The sequence below is a fragment of the Thermobia domestica genome, chromosome 3 (genome assembly GCF_964235325.1).
Source record: "Thermobia domestica chromosome 3, izTheDome1.hap1.1, whole genome shotgun sequence".
Taxonomy (NCBI): Eukaryota; Metazoa; Arthropoda; class Insecta; order Zygentoma; family Lepismatidae; genus Thermobia; species Thermobia domestica.
In genome coordinates, this window is record NC_137456.1 from 19,620,568 (window position 1) to 19,648,504 (window position 27,937).

Here is a 27,937-nt window from a genome sequence, read left to right on the forward strand (position 1 = left end):
ATGTAGTAGTAGTAGTAGGAACGGGTTAGAAGCCCTGCAGGGGTTGTTTGGGTTCTGTTCTCGACATCAAATTGGCAAGAATCCTGAAACGTTTGGGATCGGCAAAAATGCTCGCTGCACCGAAGCGAAACAACTGAATGAGGAAATATGAACAAACGAGCAACGAAATTGTTCCTTACATTTGATAGTGGTTGTCTACATAGTCTACACGGGAAAAGGTGTAATGTAGATTACGTATAGATTACAGTAGACAATCGCGTAGACGTAAAATTATAGTTTACGGCACATGACTGGTCTCTAGTACATAAAGCTTATAAACATGAATGCAAATTTCTAATAAAATTTAATACATTAAAATAACATTCAGTAATCAAAATTAAACAAATAAATATGCCAATAATTAAACATTGAATACAACTATTTAGAGAAAATAAAACTGGAACAGAATAAACAGTCTGTTACAAGTTATTAAGCAAAATTAATATTAAGTTCAGTGGCGGATCCAGGGGAGGGCGGTCGCCCCCCAGAAGGGGAAACTTTCTTATTTTATATATAAAATAAAACCCATCCCGGAGTTTGATGCTGTTAAAAGTAGCTAAGTAGTAGTATGACAACCCACCGTCCCCCTTCCCCAGATCCTGGATCGCCCCTGATTAAGTTTTAGCTAAATTCAATCACTTTCATGTGGAAAGGATTGTGGTCGCCCAGGTGGCTTTTATTATGTCAAATTCTGTTCTCGTTATTTCTAATTTTGTACACTAAAAGTCACGACCTCTAGCGGTTGAAGCAGGTATCCCAATTCAATAGGGCTAACTACATGTGCTAGTGGGTTCGTTAATACTGGTACTTCTCACGTGACATAAGGTAGACAGGATGGGAACTTGAACCATTTAATGGTTTCAACGAACTCCTATAATTCGATGGAGTCTACCGGGCCATAAACCAACCGTGGGATATGTGGTTGATAGAACGTCTAATACAATGCTGCGTGGATATGATCTTGCCTTAGTACTTTAGTGACGGTACTGGATAAGCCAATAGACCCTTATTCACTAGAAAAGTTTCTCAACCAATATGTGTAATGGAGATGAACTTCGGTTGATCAGTGAATAGTAGTATATTATTATAATTCTTTAGAAGTGTTAGCGGGCGTTCTAGAAATAATAAATGTGTGGCTAATAATAATGAGCCATAGAAACTAGTTCCAACTAGCGATCTCGTAATTGATAGCAAAACACCAATCTTCTGCGAAAGAGTTGTATGCTGATTACCTATTCAATCCTTGGATGGGTAGGAGAGTGGTCATAACTAAAAAGATACCCACCGTAATATCTAAAGACTAGTGTTAGCCCAGCAGAGATGCTCTGAGGTAGGTTATGAGCTTGAGCTCTAACTGATAAGAGCACACTAGTCTTCCGAAGAATCAAGCGCATCCTGACTATCCACTCGAGCTTCGGATAGGAAAAATAAACACACTGCTGAACAAGACTGCACTTATTTAATATAAAAACACATTTACACGTGACGTTTCAATCTTCTAGCCAAGATCCTCATAAGACGTATGAGGATCTTGGCTAGAAGATTGAAACGTCACGTGCAAATGTGTTTTTATATTAAATAAGTGCAGTCTTGTTCAGCAGTGTGTTTATTTTTCTGATTTTATTGGCAAGACGTATGACTATGATTGTGCGTCAGTTCGGATAGGATGGAGAGGGATTGTAACTAGTAAGGGAGCTACCATAATAATGCCTAGGATCAAGCCAGAGGAGATGCTCTGAGTTTGTTTATCATCTGAAACTTTTCCTCGAAATCTCTTAATTTGGATAGTTATTCACGATGTTGAGCTACCTACTGCAACGCCATCTTGTATTTTCAGTGTAATTTGAAATATCTTTTCTTATATTTCTGTATGATTCTAAAATGTGCACTAACCAGTTTGAAGAAGAAGAAGAAGAAAATATGAAAAAGGAAAGAGAATCAAAATTGATTCTAATCTGATGATTTGTGATGAGTTTTTGTCTTTACGTTGTTATAGCAACGTTTTGTAAATAAACGATATAATTCAGAAACCATCATAAAAGGGATATAAGCATAATTATGAAGGTGTGTATTTATTTCAATAAGTGTGTACCACAATAAAGGCCTGGAAAGCTAAACGCAACATAAATTGTTTTAAGTGACTTTATTAATATAATCTAGCTAAAATTATGACTGAGGACCTGTGTATAACGAGTTACGTTATACTACCTTCGCCTTGTACAGATAGCATTGTCTGAAGAAAAATTAAATTAATTAACTAAAATTTATACTAAACGAAACCAACGTTCTTTTACTCGAAATACAGTACCAACGGGTGACTTTATCCAAGGAAAGGTGTTCAGCATTCCTTGTGTTTCATGGTAATAATTGCAAGAAACATTGTTACCCTTTGTGACGATGATATCTTTGGAATGAATTAGATCCATACATGGAACCCAAATCCTTTTCATAGTTATTCCGTTACTAAGGAAAATTTGTTTAATTTTTAGTTTAAATATACTTCTGAATGCAAGAGAAAACTTTAATTTGTACAGCTATGATGGCGAATAGCTCTGCAATAAAAATATACAAAGGAAAATTTATCACACACGTAGGGACTGAAAATGAAATCTTTGAGTTTTACGTCCCACGGTTATGCCGGTTAGGCTAAAGGAGACGTAGGGACTGAATCCTGTAGGTTGTCTACGATGTATATGCTTCTTGTGATCGTTTTCTTTTTTAAAGAGAAAAATGAAATTGAGGATGAAAAGTGTCAGGGTGTCTACTAAAATTCGAAAATGAAATTTCGTGACTTTTTCGTGACCTTTTCCTTCCCAAACCATAAATTTAGTAACATTCTCAAGAGCGAATTTAGGTGCGAATTGGGCCGGATTTTCATTCATGCGATAGAAGCGTGGTTTGTTTGCGATTTGGTAGCATCTAAACCCGACCAGAAACACTTTTGGTGGTGAATTTTGACGTTTTATAGAACAAAATTTCCCTATCTACACGTATATTTCCACAGATTAAAAAATCGTGACCCAAAAGCTAAATTTCTTGACTTTCATGACCGTTTTCTGATTTTGTGACTTTTTCATGACTTTCGTGACTGTTGTGACCGATAGACACCCTGTATGTGTAAAATGTAGGAAAGTGTGATTGTTCAGGACTAAGCATGAACTTAATAGAATCGAGCAATAGGAAAAGTGAGAAAAAAGAAACTGATGATAGATTGTAAAAAAAAATGATACAATAACTTTTACGAGGTCGAAATTGCAGACGAGGAATGATAACAGTAATATTGACAATTTATTATAAATACAAAAATTTACATCAATTTGTGTCAACCTAAATTCGTATTCTAAAGCTGTAGACGAGACACTACTCCAATAAAGCTTGTCCTTTAAATTAACTAACGTGCCTTGCTAATTAGTGTATAATAAGTGTTTGAGGATAAATCATACTCACTCATAGTTACATTCACATCACATACTTGAATGTCAAACGGATACATCTCAAAATTGAATGGGCAAGGAATTACCAGAAGAACTCTGAAACAGAAAATAAATACTTTTTATTATAACGTAAGCTAACACCAAATATTAGCACAAACAGGATTTAGGAGCAGGGCCGTAACTTGTGGAGGAGGGGGCAGGGAGGGCAACTGACCCCCAGGGAAGTTCCTCGCCGTTTGATAGGGGCCCACTTTAAGACAAAATTTTTTTACTGCATATACGATACGAACATGAAATTAAAAATGAAGCATCAAACAGATTCAATACATTACATAAACAAAACAGCACACAAAAGGTAAATAAAACAAAAATGAGTCTTGGGCCCATTTCAGTAGAAATGTCTACTATTAGGGGCCCTAGAAATAATTTATTCGTATGGCTCTGAGATTTGTCAACATTGTCCCTTTAATTTGTCATATATGGAAAGGGCCCAGGGGCTTAACTAACGGCCCCGCAGACCTTGTCGTGCGGGAGGGCCCACAGGCTCCGGGGGCATAGAAGGTAAGAGAAAGATGGAAAGAGGGGGCCCAAGAATTAGAAAAACAACTTTTTCTAGGTTGCCCAAATACGCGTATTAATGCTTGGTCCCCACTCCCAGAAAAAAAATAAACTACGGCGCTGTTTACGCGTTTTTTTTTCTGCTGAAAATTGTTTTCTTGATTTTTTTAAAAAATAGACCTTATTACAGAAGGATTAAAATACTGGAAAAATGTGAAATCAAGGCTAACTCCACGAAATAAGTAAGAAACACGTTAGCTACGCTGTAATTGGAAGGAATTTACAAAAATGTATCGAGAACTGGATGACTATTTACAGTGCTGTCAGAATTATATGGATGATATTGTTAGACACTAGCGAGAAATTTTGCTTAGAATAATATCGACAATGAAACTGCACGGAACTCAAAATTTGGCATTATGGATTACTTGATAAACTGTATGAAGACAATTATGACAATTTTCTTAAAAATCAGTGGTGTGCGCAAGGGGAGGTTTAGGCCTTTCAAAGCACCTTAAGCAAGAAATTATGAAAAAACTAAACATTTCCCTATTAAGACACGCGTATGTATAGAAATGATTGAAATTATACGAACTTGGGATCTTCCTTGGCAAAACACTGCTTAAAATAGCTGAATTGTTAGCAGGATATGATCCAGTTAATAAAGCAGCTTTGTGAAAGATTGAAGAGAACCGGGTTCGATTGCCGGCGAAGGGCACAAAAATTTAATTTTACAATCTTTCCCTTTCATTAATCATTCGTGTATTTTACCCTAAAAGGGCATAATTGTGGGTTGTTATACTACAAACGCCATAATAACAAAGTTAAAGAAATGTAAATATTGTTCTATCATAGTAGAGTGCAACTCAGATTTCTCTCACACTGAACAAATGACAATAGTAACGCATTCTATTAATATATGCCAAACGTCTAATCAGGAGGGACCTTACGTAGAGATGGAGCGAATATTTTCTGGATTTTTCTCGTTTCCTTTTGTAAATTTATGTATATACAAAATTTATATCGTGACTGCTTTCTTAATTTCGTCCAGAATATATCAAAATACTTCCGCATCAGGAGAGGTTCGCGAACCGTGTTTTATAACAACATTTAAATCATATTTATTATTGAACCCAGGGGGCGAATTCAGGGGGGCGATCGGGGTGAGGAAACTTTCTTATTTTATATATAAATAAAACACATCCCAGAGTTTCGAACTCTTAAAAGTAGCTCTAAGTAGCAGTATTAGGGATGCGCACGAGACAAGATTTGTGGCTGTCTCGTCTCCAAAATGTGCTGTAAAAGTGATGTCTCGACTCGAAAAATGTATATTTTTCTATTGGAAGAGCCGTGTCCCGAATCGAATTTTGTCAGGAAAATTCTGTCTCGACACGTCTCGTGCGCATCCCTAAGCAGTATTGCAAGCCACCGCCCTCCCCAGAAGTCCGTCTTGGATCCGCCCCTGATTGGACCATATTGTGTAACAACTAGCGTACCTTTAAGCGTCGATAAATGCTCCTCATTGTGTTCGTAGAGTCACTTCATCAATTTATAGGGGGCATGGTGGCTCAGTGGTAGAACACTTACCTCTGGTTTGTGAGGTCCGTGGTTCGATCCCCGCACAAGTAGGTTTATGGTGGACAAACACCGCGTCCGTGTATTTTCTCGGGGTACTCCTGTTTCCTCCCACTTTTTCATTCCAGCAATTCTTCAATCATCGTTAACTTGCTTTGATGATTGTCTAGCCCTTAATGATTGTTTAGCCCTTAGCCTTTAATGATTGTTTAGCCTAAAGGGCATAAGTGTGGGACGTTAAACTAAAGGATTTGATTTCATTTTATAAATTTATAGTTTATACCAGGCTCGCAACCAGAGGGGGTTAGGGGTGCCTGGCCCCCCTAAACTATTCTTGGCTCCTCCAGGTCTCAATGCAAATTTCAAGTATTAATACAAAACACACAATTTAGATATTTGTAAGAGAATTTTTGATGACTTGGCCCCCTAACATATTCAAGCCCCCCCCCCCCCTGTGGCTGGTTTCGGGCCTGGTTTATACTATGAATCATGTAATACTAAAACAGTATCTGTGATTTAAGACTTGAGTGAACTAGTGTTTCCCACGAGATTCATTAGGGACTGAGAGCTATACTTCTGGGAAGGCCCATATCCACGGGGTGTCTAGGGGGCAAGCCTCTCATAAATTTTTGCTGGCCCCCCTAAAATTTTTACGGTAGGTTTGCAAATGAACTATAATATGGTAATGAACTATAGTATGGTTGGATCGGGCCCCCCTAACTTCTACCGGCCCCCGCTACATTTTTGGGCTGGCTACCGGCCTGCTTCTAAGTCTCGGTGTCTACGGCCATTTTATCCCATCACGTAAGAAGAATGACATCTCCCGACAGTGATACCACTTGGGAAAATGGGAAAGGAAGGAAGTGACTTGGGACCTTCTATGTTAGGTACCATTCCGGCATTTACCTGGTATGAATGAGGAAAATACAGGAAAAAACTACTTAGGTTGGCTGGCCAGAAGGATTTTACACCTTTCCGACTGAGTGTCCCCACCCGGAATCGAACCCGGGCTCCCTTGCATAAAGGGCGAGAGCATTAGCGACTATGCTACTCGGGACCACCCTACGAGACTCGAAGTTTCTCGTCTCGTCTCGAATTTTGAAATGATAGATCTTGTCTCATTTTCGAGAACGAGACGAGACATTTCTCATTGCGTGAGCAACACTGGTCGTACTGTGTGGAGAAAATTGTGATTTTCCTTTAAAAAAGAAGGATACATCTTAAATTAACTTTATTCTACAGAGTTCGCCAGAAAAAATGTATACATTCTTTGCCATCCTGTATCAGGATACTGGCATTGACACTGAAATTTAAGTATGTTGTAGTATGTTTTTCCGCCAACAGATGTCGGCATTGGCAACTGTTTTTAATTAAAATTGTTATAGTACGGGTTTTCGCTCAACAGATGTCGGTACTGTTAGCACCAAGGATGTTATAAAATAGAGGATCTGCCCATACGTATCTTCATCATATGAACTCAATGAAGCCAAAAAAAAAAAAAAAACAACAACAACAGAGCATCGTCCAAGCCGGCACATCTGATTGGCTACTCTCGTTTCCGCCATGATTGTTGGCTCGAAACATTGCAATCTTAGTGGCGCGGAGTGGGCAGAGTAGGTGTGGCGAAGCTGTGACGTATGGTTTCACGATTTTGTTGTAGAAGCAGATCCTCTATTTTATAACATCCTTGGTTAACACGGTTAGTGAGAAAACGGCAGGAGCACGCTTTACGTTCGAGCAGCGTAAGTACATTGTGAAGTGTTTTATCGGGTTTGGAATAGCATCAGTGAAGAGGGAGTTTAGTACGCAAACACCAACCCGAATCACAATCAAACGCATTGCTGACAAGTTTGAGGCGCATGGAACGATTTGCGATATTCACAAAAGAACAGCAATAAGTTCTGCCTGACAGTACTGGCATCTGTTGAGCGAAAAACCGTACTGCAACATAATTTTAATTGAAAACAATGGACAATGCCGACATCTGTTGGGCGGAAAAACATACTACAACATACTTATATCTCAGAACATTTGAAGGGTAAGGGGAAAAAACAAGGAATGTCCATGTATGTGCTTTTTCGTGTGCTTTGTCCTATCTGTTTGTGACTCTTGGTAGGCTACTATTCGACTTTATATGCCAGGCATACGTAGATGTAAAAATGTCCTTGTAAAAAGGGACAAAAGATGTAACTAACCCTATTCTTCTTACGGTTTTCAATATTAAATCGCAGTTTTCTCGAAAATGTGGTTTTGTGGCATTCCTTGTTTTTTCCCCTTATCCTTCAATTGTCAATGTCAGTATCCTAATACAGGATGACTAGGAGTGTATACATTTTTCTGGCGGCCTCTGTATTTAGAAACTCCATATCATATCAAAGAAATGTGAAGTATTAAATGTTCTGTTACTTACCCAAAGAAATACCGAACTTTCTGATCTTTCGAGAGATAAAAATAGATCATGTCTTCCAAACCAGGTTTCGGAACCATTGATTCCATGTTGAGTACAGATATAACAGGCCTCCAAAATTTATCATAGTCTATTTTCTGAAGTCCTAAAATTGGTTGGTCAGTTGATGCACGGTGGTCAGTCCAGTGTAGGGCGAAATACAAATTTAAATGTATTTTCTGTTAAATAGACAAAAAATATTTTAAACAGTGTACATTTTGAAAAAAAAAACATATTCACATATCAAAATTATAAAATAAAGTACTGAAACAGACATAAATTACTTTTTTAAAATTAATTAGTAGTGATAATATAATTGAAGAGAAAACAAATCTTGTGGTCACTCATTGTGAAAAATAATCGAATTTCACGTTGTTTCAACAGTTTTATATGTTTTACTTGTTTCACATGATTCTACGTGTCTGTTTTTCGATTCCGTTCATTTGTCCGTCTGCGCGGAGAGAAAAAATACCCTGCAATTTCGAGATGCTCTAGGTCAGTGATCGCTAAACCGTCGATCGTGAGCTACTAGTAGCTCTCCTGGACATTTTCGGTAGATCGCGTTAACGCATCGTTTGGCTAACCTTGATTCACCCACTGAGCTGACGCTAACGACAGGGGGCGCTGACGACAAACAAATGCTTGTTTTTCCCGCGCAACTGCCATTATCAGCCTCATCTCACAGTTGATTGTATACGCGTGGGGTTGTACACGTTATGTTTTTCGTGTGTGTATTAGACATTTGCTAAACGTTATGTTTTTCGTGTGTATTTTAGACATTTGCTAAACGTTATGTTTTTCGTGTGCATATTAGACATTTGCTAAACGTTATGTTTTTTGTGTGTATATTAGACATTTGCTAAACGTTATGTTTTTCGTGTGTATTTTAGACATTTGCTAAACGTTATGTTTTTCGTGTGCATATTAGACATTTGCTAAACGTTATGTTTTTCGTGTGTATTTTAGACATTTGCTAAACGTTATGTTTTTCGTGTGTATATTAGACATTTGCTAACCTGGATAGTTTGATTTCGTATTTACTAGAAATCTAAGTTTATAGACAATAAACAAATGTAAGATTTTTTTTTTAAAAAAAATGGTAATTCTTTTAGTTGATAGCTCACAGTAGGATTTAAAAACGGTACTGTAGCACAGAAGATTCTTTAGTTTGGGACCACTGTTCTAGGTTTATCTCGTAACTTCCGGACCATGGCCGTAGAGTCTGCCATGTAGTGAGCGTACAAAGTCATCTGGAGGACACATATGTATCCGCGGATGTGTGGAATGCACTTCCATTTGGAGGGCGTACATACTGCAAGGTATATAACTTATACGTACAGTATGTCCTTAGGTATAAGAAGAAAATGTTTTTGGAAGCTGGCAGCGAACTAGTGATGCCAAGCGCGACAGGTTCGTGCTCTACCACTGAACTACCGTGACTCGCAATGAGCAAAGTTCACACTCTACCACGGAACTACCGCGTCCCACAATGAGAGAAATAAAGAAGAAATAGTTACAAACTGACATTGGATGTGTCGAGATACACTAAGAAAAATCCTTTCTCCAAACAGCTGTATATTGTACAAATATACGGAATCCTCTTGATTTCTACAGAAATCAGTATGGAGCATACGTTATCCATATACTACATACCCACTGCCCTTAGATGTTACATCATGCCGTTGCAGGATGTCTGACATCTAACAGTTTTCCGTATATCATATGCATATACTTATGTTACATTCCTCAGCTATACGTCCATTTGTATGTGAGATTCTGCCCGCCTGTACTGTTTCATACAGAAAGTACGTATAGATGGAACACTTATACAGAAAGTATTACAGTATACTTTTTCAGTTATACGTCTGCTGTACGTTAAGTACAAACACTACAGGAATTACGCATGTAACCTACCTTTTTAAATACGCCACCTACAATTTTTTTCTCAGTGGACGTAGCTTAGCTAATATAGAGTGAGAGAATTAACGTAAGTACTCTAACAAGTATTAGGTTATTATATAGCGTGTCTCAGAATTGTGTGCAATAAATAGTTACTTGATAACAAGAAAACAACGAATTGTAACTTGTGCGCCAAGGACAATCTGATATAACAGTTGGGAGAGGGGTGTGTTCCGTGCTGGTATCAGCGGGAAGCGGTAACGGCAGAGGTAGAGTGACCACCGCTATTATTTTCGTGCTAGATCTAGTGCCTTTTCTAATATTTCAGTGTTTTAGTACGTTCACCAACAAATCTAGTACTTTTCTCTTCCTCTTATTTTCTCATAAAGACATGTGAGAGAGAAAAAGAAATCTCATGAAAATTTGACAAGGCACGAAAATTTCACTGTTACTGGTATCTTTTTCTATGCTCTTATTCAATAATGGTATTTACAAGAACAAAAGTGGGACATAAGTGCCGTCTGGTTGCCTCCTCCAACTAATAAATGGCCACAGTAAACGGTATCAACGGCTTCGACTTCCCAAAATGTGTGTGGGTGCATATCAAGGAGGGGCGTAGCCTATTTGATTTCAGAGAAGACTCGATATTTGATTGATTTATTTTTAGTTAAAATCTTGAACGAACATTGTCATAAAGGGCTGTAGTTTGATAAAGTAAAATATGCCGGTATTATAAGGATAAGTTGGGTTGGCCTAGCGCAGTCGGTAACATGGCTGTCTTAAACGTAAGAGAAACTAGTTCAAACCCAAGTTAATACTAAAAATCTTATGGATGCGGCGCACTCACAAGATTATTTGTGTGGGTGCAGGACCCCCGGAGCACCCACGTAGTCGGTACGCAAGAACGGTATTACATACTTGATAATCCGTTTAAACATTAGGCCATTAAGGAATTGAAATTTGATTTTTTCAATAAGCCCATTTTATGATACTTCTTGTTTTCTCCTGACATCCTCTATATTTGTCATATTTGTGTGACTTTAGTTGTTTTGGAGTGAGTTCTAATACGACAATTAAGCAGGGATTCCGCTAGGAATTTTAGATGGGGGTGTAGAGTCAAAATTGGGAGGGTATAAATGGTTTCCATGGTTTGTATCGAATTTTGACTGTAAAAAAATAAAGTTGGAGTTCTTTCAAAAATGTGGGGGTCACTCCTCACCCACGGGGGAGGGGAAGCTGCCGGAAACCTTCTAATAAGATACCGTAAAATGTCATAAATAGTGTGAAGCAGGATCAGATAAAATTTTAGTACTCTTTTCCTCAGATCTAGTAATTTGTTTCTTCATTGGTTAGTACGAAATATTTTTACTGGGTGGTCACACTGAGCAGAGGCAACTGTCTATAGGCTATTGACGGTCAGGGCATTGCGCCTGTCACAATATGTGGGTTACATCTGGAACGAGTTTTTCCTGGCCAATGAAGTTTTTACGTTCCACGTCACTCTGTCGGGAAGTTTCAAGTTTTGTATGTTACTGAAATTATAAGTATAAACTTCCTATTTATACGTCCGTTGTACTAAGTCATTTTGTGATCTGAGTAAATGAGCTGAATATTTTCTTATTCGTTGCAATGTGAACTAGATTCTTGACTCTTCTTAACCTTCTCCTGACATTGTCATCCTTTATAATTTCGGACTGAATACCTTATGCATTGATGCCTCTTTAGATATTCATAACGTCACTCGAGGATAGTTAGAGCGTATCAATATACGTACTTGGAATGCTGTAATGGGACTGTTTCTGATAATACCTTCGTTTCTTCCTCTACGGAACAAATATTTAGTAGAACTCAAAGTCGAGGGGGTGCGGTGGCTCAGTGATAGCCCTCTTCGCTGGTCTAGTGGCTAGCACGTGCGCCTCTGGTGTACGGGGTCCCGGGTTCGATTCCCGGTGGGAGAGCCTTTGTGATTTTAACTGTCTTCAATGTTTCTGTGTTCGTGTCCCTGTCGTCCTAGGTGATTGAAAAAAAAAAGTCAAGTAAACGAGTAAATGAAGTAAAATTAAGTAATAAGTAGTTCAAGTAAGTTACTGAGACACGTTCGGTGAGTTAGTTAACTTTAAAAAAAAAGTGGTAGAGCGTTCACCTCCGGTGCTTGGGGTCCCTGGTTCGATCCCAACTCGCGCCGTGTGGACTTTGAGGTGGACAAACACCGTAGTCGTGGGTTTTCTCGGGGTTCTCCAGTTTCCTCCCACTTTCTTCATTCCACCATTTCATTCATTTCTCACCTCCACCGTCTCCTTTAGCCTCGGTGGGACATAAAAACTTAGAGATTTCATTTCAAAGTCGTTGAACTGCTGTATGTAAGGTCAATCTCCTTTACAAAGGATTAGGATTAAGAATTAGATTTCCGTGTTTTTTGGTCATGTTAATCCGTCACACATGAAAATGACGTCACTCAGTGATCACACTATCCGAGAAAAGGGAAGGAAGGAAAGGAGCAGGCTGGGATCTATTTGTTAGGTATCAACCCGGCATTTGCCTGGTGGTAAGTGAGGCAAACCTTACTTACTATGCCTGGCCTGACTCACTTTATCGACTGAGTGTCCCCATCGGGAATCAAACCCGCAGCTGCTCACTTCAAAGATGACTACGCTACGCGGGTACACTGAATCTTCTTTACTGCACTGTTCATTAATTCTCCAAATTCGGAACCTTGCTAAGTTACATTTGGTCTGCGATCTGTAGGTTGTAAACCATGTGTCATACATACTGTTCAAATAAATTAATACAATCATCTTCATTTCCTTCAACATTTAAATGCCAATAAGAATGTCGATGGCACATTTTCTAAGTGTTTTGAATAATTTGGTCTCTCTCAGGTATAATTAGGAACGCTGTAAGTTCTGTGAAAATTCGGAAGATTCGCCTAATTCGAGACAGGTGGCACCACTAGGCATATGCCACAATATAGAGCTTCTTAAAGTATGGCTTAAAATCATTTTGTTTTTCTTTTTTGAATATTTACAAAGATCCTAAGATCAGTACTAACTTATATTTACCAGCGTAGTCTTCTCATTTTCTTTAAATATTTACAAAATGCTGTTCATTTTGTGTTTCAATGTTCAAATGTTTTACTCATTTTGTACCTTCTAGTGCTCAAAAATACTGCTCCTTTGTAGCATGAAAATAAATTTACTAACTTCATCTTTAACCCTTTAACTGCCGCAATGTATAAGCAAAAACTGTCTCTGGGGCCAAAACGTAATTTTGATTTTTCTCATTTTTATTTGGACTGATTCTGTGTACTGCATGTGTATAATCTTCGAAACAAAAAGTGTGAAGCATCCATAAGTGCTACACATCACAAATTTATAAAAGCAGTGAGGCATAGCGTTGATGTCTCATGGTAGTTAAAGGGTTAAGGTAAATGAAATGTAGCCAAATTTTGTTCTTGTTAAAAAAAATAAAAAAAGGTTACTTACCCGTTCACCTTCACTGATCTTAGCTATTTGGTACGTTACTATTCTTGTATAGACTGTAACTGGTTGTCCTATATGAAGAAATATAGAGAATGTTAACATTGCATCTTAAAGATATTATAGCAAAATCATACAAGAAATATGCTATCGGATTGAAATAATTCTAAAGGGTGTCCCATAAATATTGCTACTTTTTAAATGGCAACTATTCAAGTAAGTTGGCAACACTGAATGTTACACGATTTTCATTTGTTGTTAGTAGTCACCGAGCGCCAAATAGCGCACGATCGTCATCTGAATTTGTATTGTTCCGTCGTGAAGCGCTCCATTCCTCCCCGTTCAGAAAACAGATGACGATCGTGCGCTATTTGTCGCTTCGTGACTACTAACTACAGACAACAGATGAAATCGTGTAACGTTCAGTGTTGCTAACTTACAAGTAAACCTTACGTTTGGGTGAATCGAGTTGCTGACTGAGACACATATGAGAAAGTAGTACTAAATGTGGTCAGTATTTCAGTAAAGTTGTAGGTGCGAAGCTCCAGGGGTTTAGGAGATACAGCTACCAGAACATCGCATGGAAGTACAGAATAGTCTTCATAGAGTTGGAGGTAAAAGCTCTGTAAGACCTCTTGTAACGACAAAAGGTGAATAACAAATATATGGGTACATATTAGGACTAGGGGGAAGTCATATAGTAAGGGTATACCTGACGGCGGCCATCTTGAAATCCGCCATTTTGAATTAAGGTTAACTTTTTAAAATAGGAATAGGGTCATGTGATACGTGATTTAAGACGCAAATTTAATCAGAAGAACAATGGTGACGTTAATTTTGATTTACGCGCAATTGGTAAAAAGTTACAGGGAAATTAAATATTGTTGCAGCATATGTATTAGTCCTTTACCCCACCTTGTAAATTTTGTGTTAACGATAATAATTAAATAAAAAGCAGTTGGATAAATATTAGGTCTATGGTAAGAGTTGCCTTGATGGCGGCCATGTTCAAATCCGCCATTTTGAATCAGACAAAAGTTTTAAACAAAACGCATAACATTGACACCTTATTAATAGCAAATTTTACCATAAATCCAACGGTATAACCATTTTTGCTTTATCATTAACCAGCATTTGTTATCGCATAAACAAGTTGCTAATTTAAGGAAAAATCACCAAAGTGGGATTGAGTCATAATTGAACTTGGGTCTTTCTTCCAGAAAAGTCCTCAATTAGTACAATCAATATGTAGTTCAGAAAAGAGCGCATGACTTGCACAAATGCTCTGCTCAAAGTGAGCACACCTGACAAAGGCAATCGAGTTACACTTCACACATTTGTCGTTAACAATTCCGTCAAAGCAGTAGTCGTAAGGAGCGATCCATTTAATTTTGTGCTGGTTAATGATAAAGCAAAAATGGTTATACCGTTGGATTTATGGTAAAATTTGCTATTGATAAGGTGTCACTGTTATGCGTATTGTTTAAAACTTTTGTCTGATTCAAAATGGCGGATTTGAACATGGCCGCCATCAAGGCAACTCTTACCATAGACCTAATATTTATCCAACTGCTTTTTATTTAATTATTATCGTTAACACAAAATTTACAAGGTGGGGTAAAGGACTAATGCATATGCTGCAACAATATTTAATTTCCCTGTAACTTTTTACCAATTGCGCGTAAATTAAAATTAACGTCACCATTGTTCTTCTGATTAAATTTGCGCCTTAAATCATGTATCACATGACCCTATTCCTATTTTAAAAAGTTAACCTTAATTCAAAATGGCGGATTTCAAGATGGCCGCCGTCAGGTATACCCTTACTATATGACTTCCCCCTAGTCCTAATATGTACCCATATATTTGTTATTCACCTTTTGTTGTTACAAGAGGTCTTACAGAGCTTTTACCTCCAACTCTATGAAGACTATTCTGTACTTCCATGTGATGTTCTGGTAGCTGTATCTCCTAAACCCCTGGAGCTTCGCACCTACAACTTTACTGAAATACTGACCACATTTAGTACTACTTTCTCATATGTGTCTCAGTCAGCAACTCGATTCACCCAAACGTAAGGTTTACTTGTTAGTAAAAAAAACAGGAATGGCGGGCGGTTCAAAAGTTGCGTTCTTCATCAGACAAATTTTACAATATTCTTAGCGTTTTATAAAATGGAGATAAATTAACTATTTTCTGAACCTAATAACTGATAGTATGCGACGACCACATCACGTATTAAATTGAATCTAATAATAAAATATATCCTAATTAAGGTTTGCATTATGAAACTAGGAAAAAGGAGGAATACATTGTATTGTTAATGAGATATAGTTCAACATTAAACTTTAAGCCTTAGCTGTGCAAAATTTCTAGGTTCTTACTATGTTCATTTTTAATATATTGACCTGTGAAAGAAAGTCTTTTTTTATATTGACCGAAATAGGCGGATTTCACCATGGACACGCCTAATAAAGACTTGTCTACATATGGATAAGATAGGGCCCGGACATTCATAGCCAATTAAAAGATGTTTGTGAAAAGACAACTCTTTCTGACTTACTGTGCGGGAATCGGTGTTAAATTTAAGGGTCAACTAAAGGTCTATCAAGGTCCAAGGTCCGAAGGCGCGATTTGTGCAACCATCACAGCAAACATTGCTCATGTTGAGACCCTGCTCATGGAGGACAGAAGGCTAACCGTTAAAAGTATCTGTAACCTTATAGGATTCACTCATCGCATCATGGAAGGAATTCTGAGAGACCACTAAGGGCCCTCCCCCCCCCTTCGATAGCTAGACGAAGAGAAAACAGTCCCCCAGATAAGAAGAAATTTCACAAGAACATCGAAGTGATCCTTTATCCATTCTGCTTTCAAGAACTATCCCCGATTACTTCTATTCGTTTTCAAAACTCAAGAACCCATTGAGAGGCAGACGTTTTCCGTTCAGAAGTGGCCTCGGAAGTGGTATTTTTCAGTGTCTAAAACGCATACACCACAAAATATCTTGGCAGAAACTTTTGAAAAATGGATTCTGTTGGCAACGAGGCTACAAGTCTACGGGCACAATGTGTTACAGAATAATTGCACATGTATTTATATTGAATAATTGTCGTTAGGATAGATTATGTGCAAAGCAAGGATGTTATAAATAGAGGATCTGCCCATATGTATCGTCATCCTATTAAATCGATGAAGCCAAAAAAACAACCGAGCATCGGCATGTCTGATTGGCTACTCTCGTTTCCGCCATCGTCTCATTGGCTACTTTCGTTTCCGCCATGATTGTTGGCTCAAAACATTGCGATCCTATTGGGCGAAGTGGACAGAGTAGGGGTGGCGAAACTGTGACGTATGGCTTCAAGATTTTGTTGTAAGGGCAGATCCTCTATTTTATAAGATCCTTGGTGCAAAGTAATCATATTGGACTAGAATCAGATCAGGCTGGATTAGGTAATCTAGGAATCTCTTAAGTTTTCTCATGTTGTAGAATCTCTATTTCTAATTATGTGAAGATGGTTATGTGAGGAACTCATAAGTAGAATAGGGAAGTTGAGTACAATAAATATATGAGAGAAATGTGTTTAGATTTGGTTTTGCAAGGACATTTAAGCCTAATTCAGAACTAAGGAACGTACTCTCATGAAGGAGGAGTTTTCTCAGTTGTTTACGTATAGGATAATAATAATTAATGGTACAGTTGCAGTTTGTACGTTTCACTCACAAACTTAATGTTGGCTTAGGCTTAATCAACTCTGGAAAAGTCTCAATATTGACCCATTTTCAACCAATTAATTATTTATATATAACGTTATTACATATGTTTTGTAAAACACATTTTAATAGATACATAGACGGCGACAGTATGGGGAGGTAGGCGGATATTGGACATTGAAAAGTGGGGCGGAGAGGAAAGTCACCCAAATATTGAACATGTCTGGAGATTAATGAAAATTTCTGCTATGTATTTCGTATATTACATTGAATTGAACAAACTGGCACTCTTTGAGGGTACATTTTCATGCATATTTCTAGACAAAATCAAGAAAAAACTTATTTTGTGCTGAAAAGCATGTCGCCCCTTATCAAATATAATTAATAATTTTTACTGTACTGCAACTGACTGTTTATCTCTGTGTATATAAAAGAAGTTCTAACTGATGAACTGACTGACTGATCAACACCTAGGCCCAAAAGTTTAAGGTAGAAACTTCAAATTTTGACAGTGCATAGAATTTGTAACGTAATATACTGTATACTCAGAAAGGGTTTTTTTGAAAATTCGACAAGGAAGTTGAAAAAATGAAAATGGCAAGTATTACAGTAAAATGCCTATATTTCCAAATCTCTGAAGGGCATAAGAAACATGAGGTTTGGTATATGGACTTCCTATTTTAAATAACTAGACACGTATTTAGAGTTTACTTTTTTTAAACATTTCCCTAGAAGGGAAAGGCGGGAAGAAAAAGGGTGAGGGAAGAAAGATATTTCGATTGAAAAAAAAAGAAGAAAAAACGAAAAATCGAATACTTTCAGACATTTTATTATATAGTTTTGTCATTTTGTTTTGAGTATGAAATATCCACCTCTCGTGGGATAGTAATTCCTGTGCTAAAATGAACTAATTAAGAAAGAAAATAACCTAACTAACTACAAATGTATCACTTACCTTCCTTTATAGGTGCCATGTATTTGTTGTAGTCATCTGTAAGCTTGTAAAGGTTCTCCAAAGATAATTGAGGTGCCACCACCGTAATGCTAAAAAGATTAATAATTACAATGATAATATTAAAATAATAATAATAGTCATAATGGAAATAATGTTACAAAAAAGCAAGAACCTATATGCTCAATAATGACAATAAGGAACGTCTACAGACTGGAGAGTACAAACTTCGACATAATACTTACCCTAAACACAGGCGGATCCAGACTCCAGCGCTATAGGCACGAATACTACATAAGGCCGGGGAGAGAGATGAAACTGAGTATCCTTTGCCGTCCGTCCGCCCACTAGGAATCCATTCTGGAACCGGCCACAATGCCAAAATTTCTAGAAAGTTAGTCTTGTGGTTCAAGACTCGAGATAAATGGCTGGTAATGAAATGCTACTTTATTTGTTTGTTTCAAGTTTAATTGTACCTCGCAGAATTGTGGCTATTTAAGACATAGACATATAGGGCCCTATACAGAGTCGTCTTTGGCGTCGCATTAAGAGCTTGACTAATGAGTTGCTAACTTTCGTGTTTGGTAAAACATTCATGAAGTTAACAACGATTTATATCGAAGGCTAGCTACGACTTCTCCACAGGGTTGTCCAAACGTAACTGAAGAAATCAATATAAGAGATAATACGTCTGTCTTACCTAGATTTCCCAATGTGTTTGGACAACCCTGCGGAGAAGTCGTGGCTGACTTTCTTCCATATAAATCGTTGTTAACTTCACGAACATGTTTCTAAATTCAGAAGTTAGCATTAGGAGTTAGTCAAAGTCTGAATGGCAACGCTAAAAACATAAAGTAATAATATATGTAGTATAAGAGGTTAGAGCTGCTCTTCCCGCTGTGGAGACTGTGGCGCCGCCAGTCAAGGAAGTTGGGTACTACGAATTACTAAAAGCAAGAACGAATCAAATCTTTCAGAGCGTGCGAATCTGATAGAATTAGCCAATGACATTTAGCTACTGCCAGTAACAGACGATGCAGTTAGTTACAACTCTAGTCGGTAGTGTCGCAGAGTCACTTTTGGAGCATTGTGGGAACGATTTGAATTTCCATTAGGAATATAGGGAGTGGTTTATCAGGATAATCAGCAGCCAAAAATGACTCTGCATAGGACCCATATAGTTTAACCTTAAGTAACTTGGCTAAGCTAAAACCAGGAGCTGAAATAAACAAGAATAGAGCAATAAGTAAAAAAATATTTTAAAACATATTCTTAAGTGGCACTATTTTATTCAAAAGTGTACTAAATATTTTTTTAAAAACGATCACAGACCACAATATGATGACGGATTATACATACAAATCATCTGGTGTGCATGAAATAATTAATTTAATTAAACACATTCAAGGCAGCAAAGCATTTCTATTTATTTTATAAAACTTACATAAATTATTATAAAATAAATAAGTTATTACAAAATAAATAGAAATATTATTTAAAAAGTAGTAAATAAGAAACATAGACAATATGATAAGTCATCAATTACCGCTGAGTTCATTTTCCTAGTCGTTGCCTTAACCTAGATATTTGAGTAATTCAAATTCTGGTCACACTGTAATTTCTATTGATGGCAACACTGACAATTATTCCGATTCGTATTTTCGGGTGTAGAATAACATTATCTATTATTGTGGTAAGACACATTTTATTACCTCTTTCCACTTACGAAAAACGGGCAAAAGAAAAAATATTAGTTTTTTAAAAATATTTAGTAGTCTACCCCCTTTAAAAAATCCCATAGTACTTTGGAACGTTTACCATACTCATGGTATCTTTATGCTGAGTTTGACGTCTCTATCTCATTGGGAAGTACCTAATCAATTTGATGAGTGAGCGAATGAACAGATTTCAACTTGGCTAAAGACAGTTTTTCGTCTATGAAAAATTTCCCGTAGCATATTCCTCACATTTCGGACTTTTTCTATACCCAAGTTATTATTAGGTACCTTTGTGCAAAGTTTCTCGTCTCTATTTCATTAAGAAGTACTTGAACAAGGTAATGAGTGAGTAAATGAACCGATTTCATATTGGCTAAGGACAGCTTTTCGACCATGAAAAATTTCCCACAGCACATTCCTCACATTTCGGACTTTTTCCATACTCAAGTCATTATAAGGTATTGTACCTTTATGCGGATTTTCACGTCCTCTCTCATTGGGAAGTACTAATCAATTTGATGAGTGAGTCAGTGAATCAGTGACCCTCAAAACTGCATATTTTAGGGGTCCAGTACTCAAATGTGGTTGAAGCTAGGAATATGAGATTTGGTATATGAGCACATCTCTCGGATATCTCCTTAAATTCTAAACCTCATATTTCTACCATTAATAGAATCGTTTTTACAGAATCTCGAAATTGAAGATTTTACCCAAAACTCTTGCTCATGTATAACATGTTTAGGAAGTGCAGGCCAATTTTTCATTTCCAACGATTTTTTTTTTTTTTTTATCGCTGAACTTGGCTGCCGTGCATGTTGATTTAAATCCACACCTCCTCCAATCTTACCTCAAAAACTTTAAATGTTGGCATGACAACTGATTTTTTATTATATTTAAGATTTACTGAAACTGTGATAGTTTCTCTGTTAATATTAAAATCAGAAGTTATATAGAAATGAAATATAGGGTGGCGCCGAGCTGACTGATACATTTCAAACTTGAGTATTACACAGCCGAAAAATATCTTATACTGATTGATGGTGTGGGAATCGAAACAGGAAAGAACGCCACGTGATATGATCAACAACAATGGAGCACTGGAGCACAGAATATCATGTTACCTCAGTTTGTACTTGTTGCGAAACTGCCTGTGCCAGAAATGTGACTTTTTTCTTTCTTTCTTTTTCTTTTTAAACGCAAAAATGCTGGTCTCTCCACGTTCTCAGGATTTCGTACTGTTCTTGGAGCTCCACGTTTCACAAACCTTTTTTTCCCAAGCCAATGTGGTACGAGATAGAACGTTACCATCTCGGCAAACAGTAAAGTTTCGTCTAAAGGAACGTTACACTTCTGGCACAGATTTACTTCCGTAATAACAACGAACTGAGGTAACACGAGGTTATGTGTTTCAATGCTCCATTGCGACTGACCATATAACATGGCGTTCTTTCTTCTTTCGGTTCCTACCCAGTCAACCAATATAACTTATTACGCCTGCGCAATATTCAAGTTTGAAATGTGTCAGTTGGCTTGGTGCCATCCTGTATATTCTTGGAACGCTTAATTGACTTTTAAAAAATCTTCTTGCTATCTATTACTGTTTTTTCTTTTTCATTCTGTAACGATCAACATTAAAGATCAAACGTTCTTGGTTCCTGATATTTCTGGTTTGAATAGTGGGTTAAGAGAAAATGAGGTACTTACTGTTAAAACACTAAATCGATTTCCAAAACGAAAAAAAAAAATGCTTCTCGCTACTTCTTTATCGGTTTTGGTCTATGTAGCTGAATATTGAAATCAAAAGTTGTTGTGGATTTCACTTCTAGTTTCAGTAGAGTGTTAAGAGCGAAGACGAAATCAATTCTTTGGACACTTAATCGATTGCAGGAAACGTTTCTAGCTATCTATTATCGTTTCCGCTCTACTGTGGTCAACTTTAAAACCGGAAATGATTGATTTTTACTATTTCCGGTCGATAGACCATCTCCATGAATGAAATAGATTCGTAACTTTTAACCCTCTCTATTCTGGCCGAAATAGATAATGATCCATCAAGTAGTTGTGGAGACTTCTTCTATCTTCCGGACGGAGGGACACACGGACTGACAGAGTAAATATATTCAAGAGTTTTTCCGTACGCTAAACTGCTTAAAATATTTTATATTTCTTAAAAACTTGCTTTCCCAGCCTTTGAAAAATATACTGTGTACTAAAATTTTAAATTAAAAAAACTATTTGTAGAAAGCACGAAAACAACGCATTTTTTTCCTTTGACGTTCCATTAAAAAGAAGAAGAAAACAAAGTTCATATTTCGTTGTACTAGAAAAAGAGAGAAATACGTTTCGTACCTTTTTATTATAACAAACCAATTTTCAATATTCTGCCACAATAACTTCATCATACGAGGGTGGATTGGATAGTTTGTGGCCTGATTTACAAAATTAGAAAATATTTGGATAAGTTATGTTTTTCTTTCACGTAATCCCCTCGATCGAGATACGCCACCTCTCTGGTAAGGCTTCTATACCACTTTTGGAAAATGACTCCTCGAGAACTACAAAATACCCCAGTACAACACTTTTCACCCCTGCAATCAAAGAAAATCGCCCAACCTCCCCCCCAAAAAACATTTTCACGTTTCTAAACACGTAGAAGTCCGAAGGGGTTTAGATCAGTCGAATAGGGTGGGTGTAGCAACAGTTCGAACCCACAGGAATGAATTTCTGCCATGGATGCAAGGGACGTGTGAACGCGCGCGTTGCCACGGTGAAACAAAATTTCCGTCACTTCCGCCGAGTTAGCGCATTATAAATTAAATCGCCTGAAACACGAAAGAAATGAAATTTTACACAGTGACTACCAATGGATATAGCTACGCAGCTAATGCATACAAACCTAAAATGATTGCTTCCTTCCTAATCAGGCCACAAACATTCCAATTCACCGTCTATCAAACACCAATAGAGTTGCAAAGTTACCGAATAATAACAATATTTTATATTTATTTTCTAAATTTCGAAACACTCACACATAACTTAAGTGTAGGCAAAATCTCTTTTAAAAAGGAAACTACTCACTGCAATGGAAATTCAAAAAACAAAATTATACTAAAGAACAACATAATCTGTTTCAAAATAAGAGCACAGCAGTTGTTTAGGTATGAAACCATCCTGTGTAAAAATAAATAAAAATATAAAAAAGAGCCTTCTAGCTCTTAAATATTAGTGATAAAACACATAATTTAATATGACTCAAAAGTTGTCCTTCAACTGTCTAGATTTTAGATCTCAAAGTGTTATTTCGTAAGAAAAGAAAAGGAAAACCTGGGCTACTTCAAATAGCTTTACATTCAACGATCCATAAACCATTATAGAGTGTATTATTGAAAGAAGAGTAATTTAGCTTTCCTTTCTATTAGCTCCGATATATGTTTTCAATACTGAAATTGTAGTCATTAAGAGCTTTGACAAATAGTGAACAATTCACTGTGCATTAAAAGAGTGAAAAGGCATGCTAATTCAAAGGTGAACGTCAATTTTCAGAACAAAAAAATAAAGTATTTTCTCTTCTGCCAGCTTTTATATCCGAGACAAAAAAATGAATAGAAATGCTTATATTATATATAAGTAATTCTTTTGTTAGGAATCGTCCGTCTATTGATTTGGTGGTAGTAGTAGGGATTTGGGTAATGGATTTGACTGTTTAGCAAAATTAGAATACTAAGAAAGCCACGTGTGAGTTCAGTAGTGCCCATTAAACACAAAAGTTAGGGAACAGCCTCTTTTAATTTACAATCCGCCCAAAAATTACCATTTTTCCCCAAAATTTATCATTATCCTCTCATAATTTACATTACTCCCCCAATACTTACTACTCTAGTCCCAAAATTTATCATTATTTTCTCATAATTTACATTTCTCCCCCATACTTACTACTCCAATTCCAAAATTTATCATTATTTTCTCATAATTTACATTTCTCCCCCATACTTACTACTCCAGTGCCAAAATTTACCATTATCCTCTCAAAATTTACATTTCTCCCCCATACTTACTACTCTAGTCCCAAAATTTATCATTATTCTCTCATAATTTATATTTCTCCCCCATACCTACAACTCCAGTCCCAAAATTTATCATTGTTTTCTCATAATTTACATAACTCCCCCATACTTACTACTCTAGTCCCAAAATTTATCATTATCCTCTCAGAATTTAAATTTCTCCCCCATACTTACTACTCCAGTCCAAAAATTTACCATTATCCTCTCAAATTTTACATTTCTCCCCCATACTTACTACTCTAGTCTCAAAATTTACCATTATCCTATCATCATTTACATTTCTCCCCATACTTTCTACTCTAGTCCCAAAATTTACCATTATCCTCTCATAATTTACATTTCTCCCCCATACTTACTACTCCAGTCCCAAAATTTACCATTATCCTCTCACAATTTACATTTCTCCCCCATACTTACTACTCTAGTCCCAAAATTAATCATTATTCTCTCATAATTTACATTTCTCCCCCATACTTACTACTCCAGTTCCAAAGTTTACTATTGTTCTCTCAAAGCTGCCATTCTTGAATTTGAAAAATTATGTTTCTCCTAAATAATTTCATGGGCGCAACCTGCGTCCCAAAATTCACTTGTGTGCATCCCTGTGTAAGTGAAATAAATTTTTTATGAGTTGGCTACATGACTACGTAGAAATGAACACAATTTCAGAGCTGTACAATACCTTTAGCTTCATAAAACTATGATGTGGAACTTCAACGTGCTGTCGTCAGAGCCTCTGTACGTCACGAGTCATAACTAAAGAGATATTGGGTATCATCCTGAGGAAAAAGCTGCATGCTGTTTGTACTTGAGTCCCAATTCTTCGACACTGTTGCAGGACTGTGTAAAATAATGTGTCTTTGAACTATATCCAAGACATATTCGATGGGTCACATGTCAGGCAGCAGTGCAGACCAGAAAAGCAATGGCATCCGTTGTTCCTCAAAGAAAGTTTCCGCACTCCGAGATGAATGTGGCTGGGTATTATTCTGCTAACATATTAATATATCGCCCAAAGTAGTCTGAAAGAAGAGTATGACTTCAGCTTACTTTTTAGATTAACCTCGGCGCTTTGCAGAAGAGATCTCGCGTCATAATCTAAAGCAGAAGCTCACTATTCCCCCTTCTGCTCGGCTGATATGACGCTTGATAATGCATGCTGGGAGATTGCGTTCATCAGGGATCGTACGCAGTCATCACTCTAGAAGTTGAAGCTGGTTTTGTACGCAAACGTAATGGTTTGCTACCCAGGACATCAGTAACGGTTTCAGGTATCCATTATAGCCTGACACATTTGTGTTGTGGGTCAATTGAAGCTTATGCACGAGCATGCATCCTGCCATTAAGACTGTCGACGTAGATAGGACTACACACTTTATCGTGCTTCAACGTCGAGCTGACATTATATAGTCCGTCACAGGCAAGCAGCAAAGCAGTCTTCCATCGTGTGGTGTGGTTACGTTGCGTAGCATATTGTGCGATCATTGCTGTCTTACGGTTCTTTCTACCCACACTTCATATTGCAGTACGAGAAGTCATGCAGCTTCGGTCGATCACTGTTGTCTATTTATATTGTGCCCTTCAGTATCAACAAAACATAGTGAAGTTAGTAAGTGCGTTTTTATTTCACTTGCCTATATTCTACTACCTGAGTGTTGCGCAAAAGTTCTCTCGTTGCAAGCACTGAATCGAAGCTGCAGTCGGGCCGAGCCATGCGTCATCTTGCTGAAGCCATAATCGTCCATGTCGTCAACCCTGCAGTACAAATCTTATGAGTTTAGATGAAAATTCGATAATTTTTCTTGCAGTTGCAATTGGAGTTTACTAACAACATTGTAGGCACTTATAATCCTATAAATATGCTATTTTATTATGGGACGTAAGCATCGAGGATATTTGTCTCCGGCACGTGGGCCCCTTCGAACGGTGAGGAGGTTAAATAGGAGCAACTGCCTCTTCTGTCTTCCACATGTTACGGCCTTGGTTTGTTACATATTTAATAATATTCATGCATGTTAAAACTTGTTTCTGGCATTTTTTTTCAAATTTCTTGCATACAGCTGTGCGGCACAAGGTGGCTCAATGGTAAATGTTTTATCTCTGGTGCGTGAGGACCCTGGATCAATCTCCGGTCAAGTAAGTTTTGGCTGACAACACCGTGCCCTTGGGTTTTCTCGGGATTTTTAAATTTCCTCCCACTTTCTCATTCCAGCATTTCTTCCATTATCATTCACTTGTCTACGTCATCCGTCTCCCTTAGCCTAAAAGATATAAACGTGGGACGTAGAACTGAAAGATTTCAAAGATTTTATATGGCTGTATGTTGATGGTTCTTTATCTGTGAAGCTCCTCCGTTAGCATACGCGCCTTTGGCGCGGGGAACCCGGGTTCGATTCCCGGCAGGAGCTCATGTGGTTCGGATTCCACGTTAATCAGTAGGTCCACGTCTCATATAGCCTCGCTGCTGAACGGGACGTTAAACTCAAAATCAACTCAACTTTATCTGTGAAGCACACATATAAATTTATAACGCTCAATTTACTTCTATACGGGAGAAAAATGTGCAGACGCAAATGTCGGTGAATCCGTAATCAATCAAGTTAATTGATATCTGACTGATTGCATGCGTCAGTGTGTTATTGGAAACAATATAGCCAGAAGCTCATTTTCTGTGTTTAAAGGTCATTGGTCAGGTGACAAATTGTGACAAACATTTGGCAAATCATAACTCAGGACATATCCAGAAATTGTCACATTATAATAAATAAAGAGATAACACAAATATTAACTATTGTTTTATTGCAAAAAACGCCTTTATGTTTCTGCATGATAGCATCCAATTATCGTATATAGTATAATTGATTACATATGATAAGAAAGACAAAAGCCTATAATTTTCCAAGAATACATGATGTACACAGCCAAAATAAGTAGGAAACAAGACAAAGAGAGAAAAACATGTCAAAGAGTCTTAGGACGTAAATATTTTGATACAAATTAACTACTAAAAATAAATTATCTAAATAAAATCCAATAATAAGAGACACATAACTAGGGCAAGAGGTCATCATAAGCAGTGGTGTATTCAAGGAGGGTCATGCCCCGTCTTCTAAACATAAGAAAAAATGAAATGAAATTTTAAGTTTTACGTCCCACGGTTATGCCTGTTAGGCTAAAGGAGACGGTGAAGATGAGAAATGAATGAAATGGTGGAATGAAGAAAGTGGGAGGAAACGGGAGAACCCCGAGAAAACCTACGCACACGGTGTTTGTCCACCACAAAGTTCACTTGGCGGAGGTTGGGATTGAACCCGGGACCCCAAGCACCAGAGGTGAACGCTCTACCACTGAGCCACCGCGGCCCCCTAAACATAAGAGGTATAACTGAGATCGAATTTACTAAAATAAATTTTGCAGACGTAATAGATGCTGAATTGTAAAAGAGCAACTGCTAAAAATAAATCCTGGATGTTTTACTGATTGTACCCCCTTACACTAATAAAATACACTAGATGATGTCACATTATTTGGCTTATTTAAATTAAACCCTGAACACAATATCTTGTTTTCAGATGTTGAACACATGTCTATAATATTCGTTAATTGAGTTGATTTTGATTTTAACTTCCCTTTCACCAGCGAGGCTATATGAAACGACAATTACTGATTAATGTGGAATCAGAACCACATGAGGTCCCGCCGCGAATCGAACCCGGGTCTTCCATGCCAAAACCGTGTACTGTAATAATCGTGTCACAATTTGAACAGAAGGATCTGGTGGGTGCAACAGAATGAAGTTTCAGATTTTGATGTACCTCTGTTAAATTTAGGAGAAGTATAAGGTGGACCAATCGAAATTGGAGTTCGTAAATAAAATTAACCTAATAGCACTTCACACAACAAAATTGTCGAAATTAAGCTGTACTCCTAGTTAAGTTTAGGAGGGGTAAAAATAGACCAAACGAAGTTTGCGTAAAATACTTCAAATTTTAACACAATAATTACAGACAACAAAATTGTCAAAATTTAAATACTGTGCTGAAATCTTGAGAGGAGAGAACG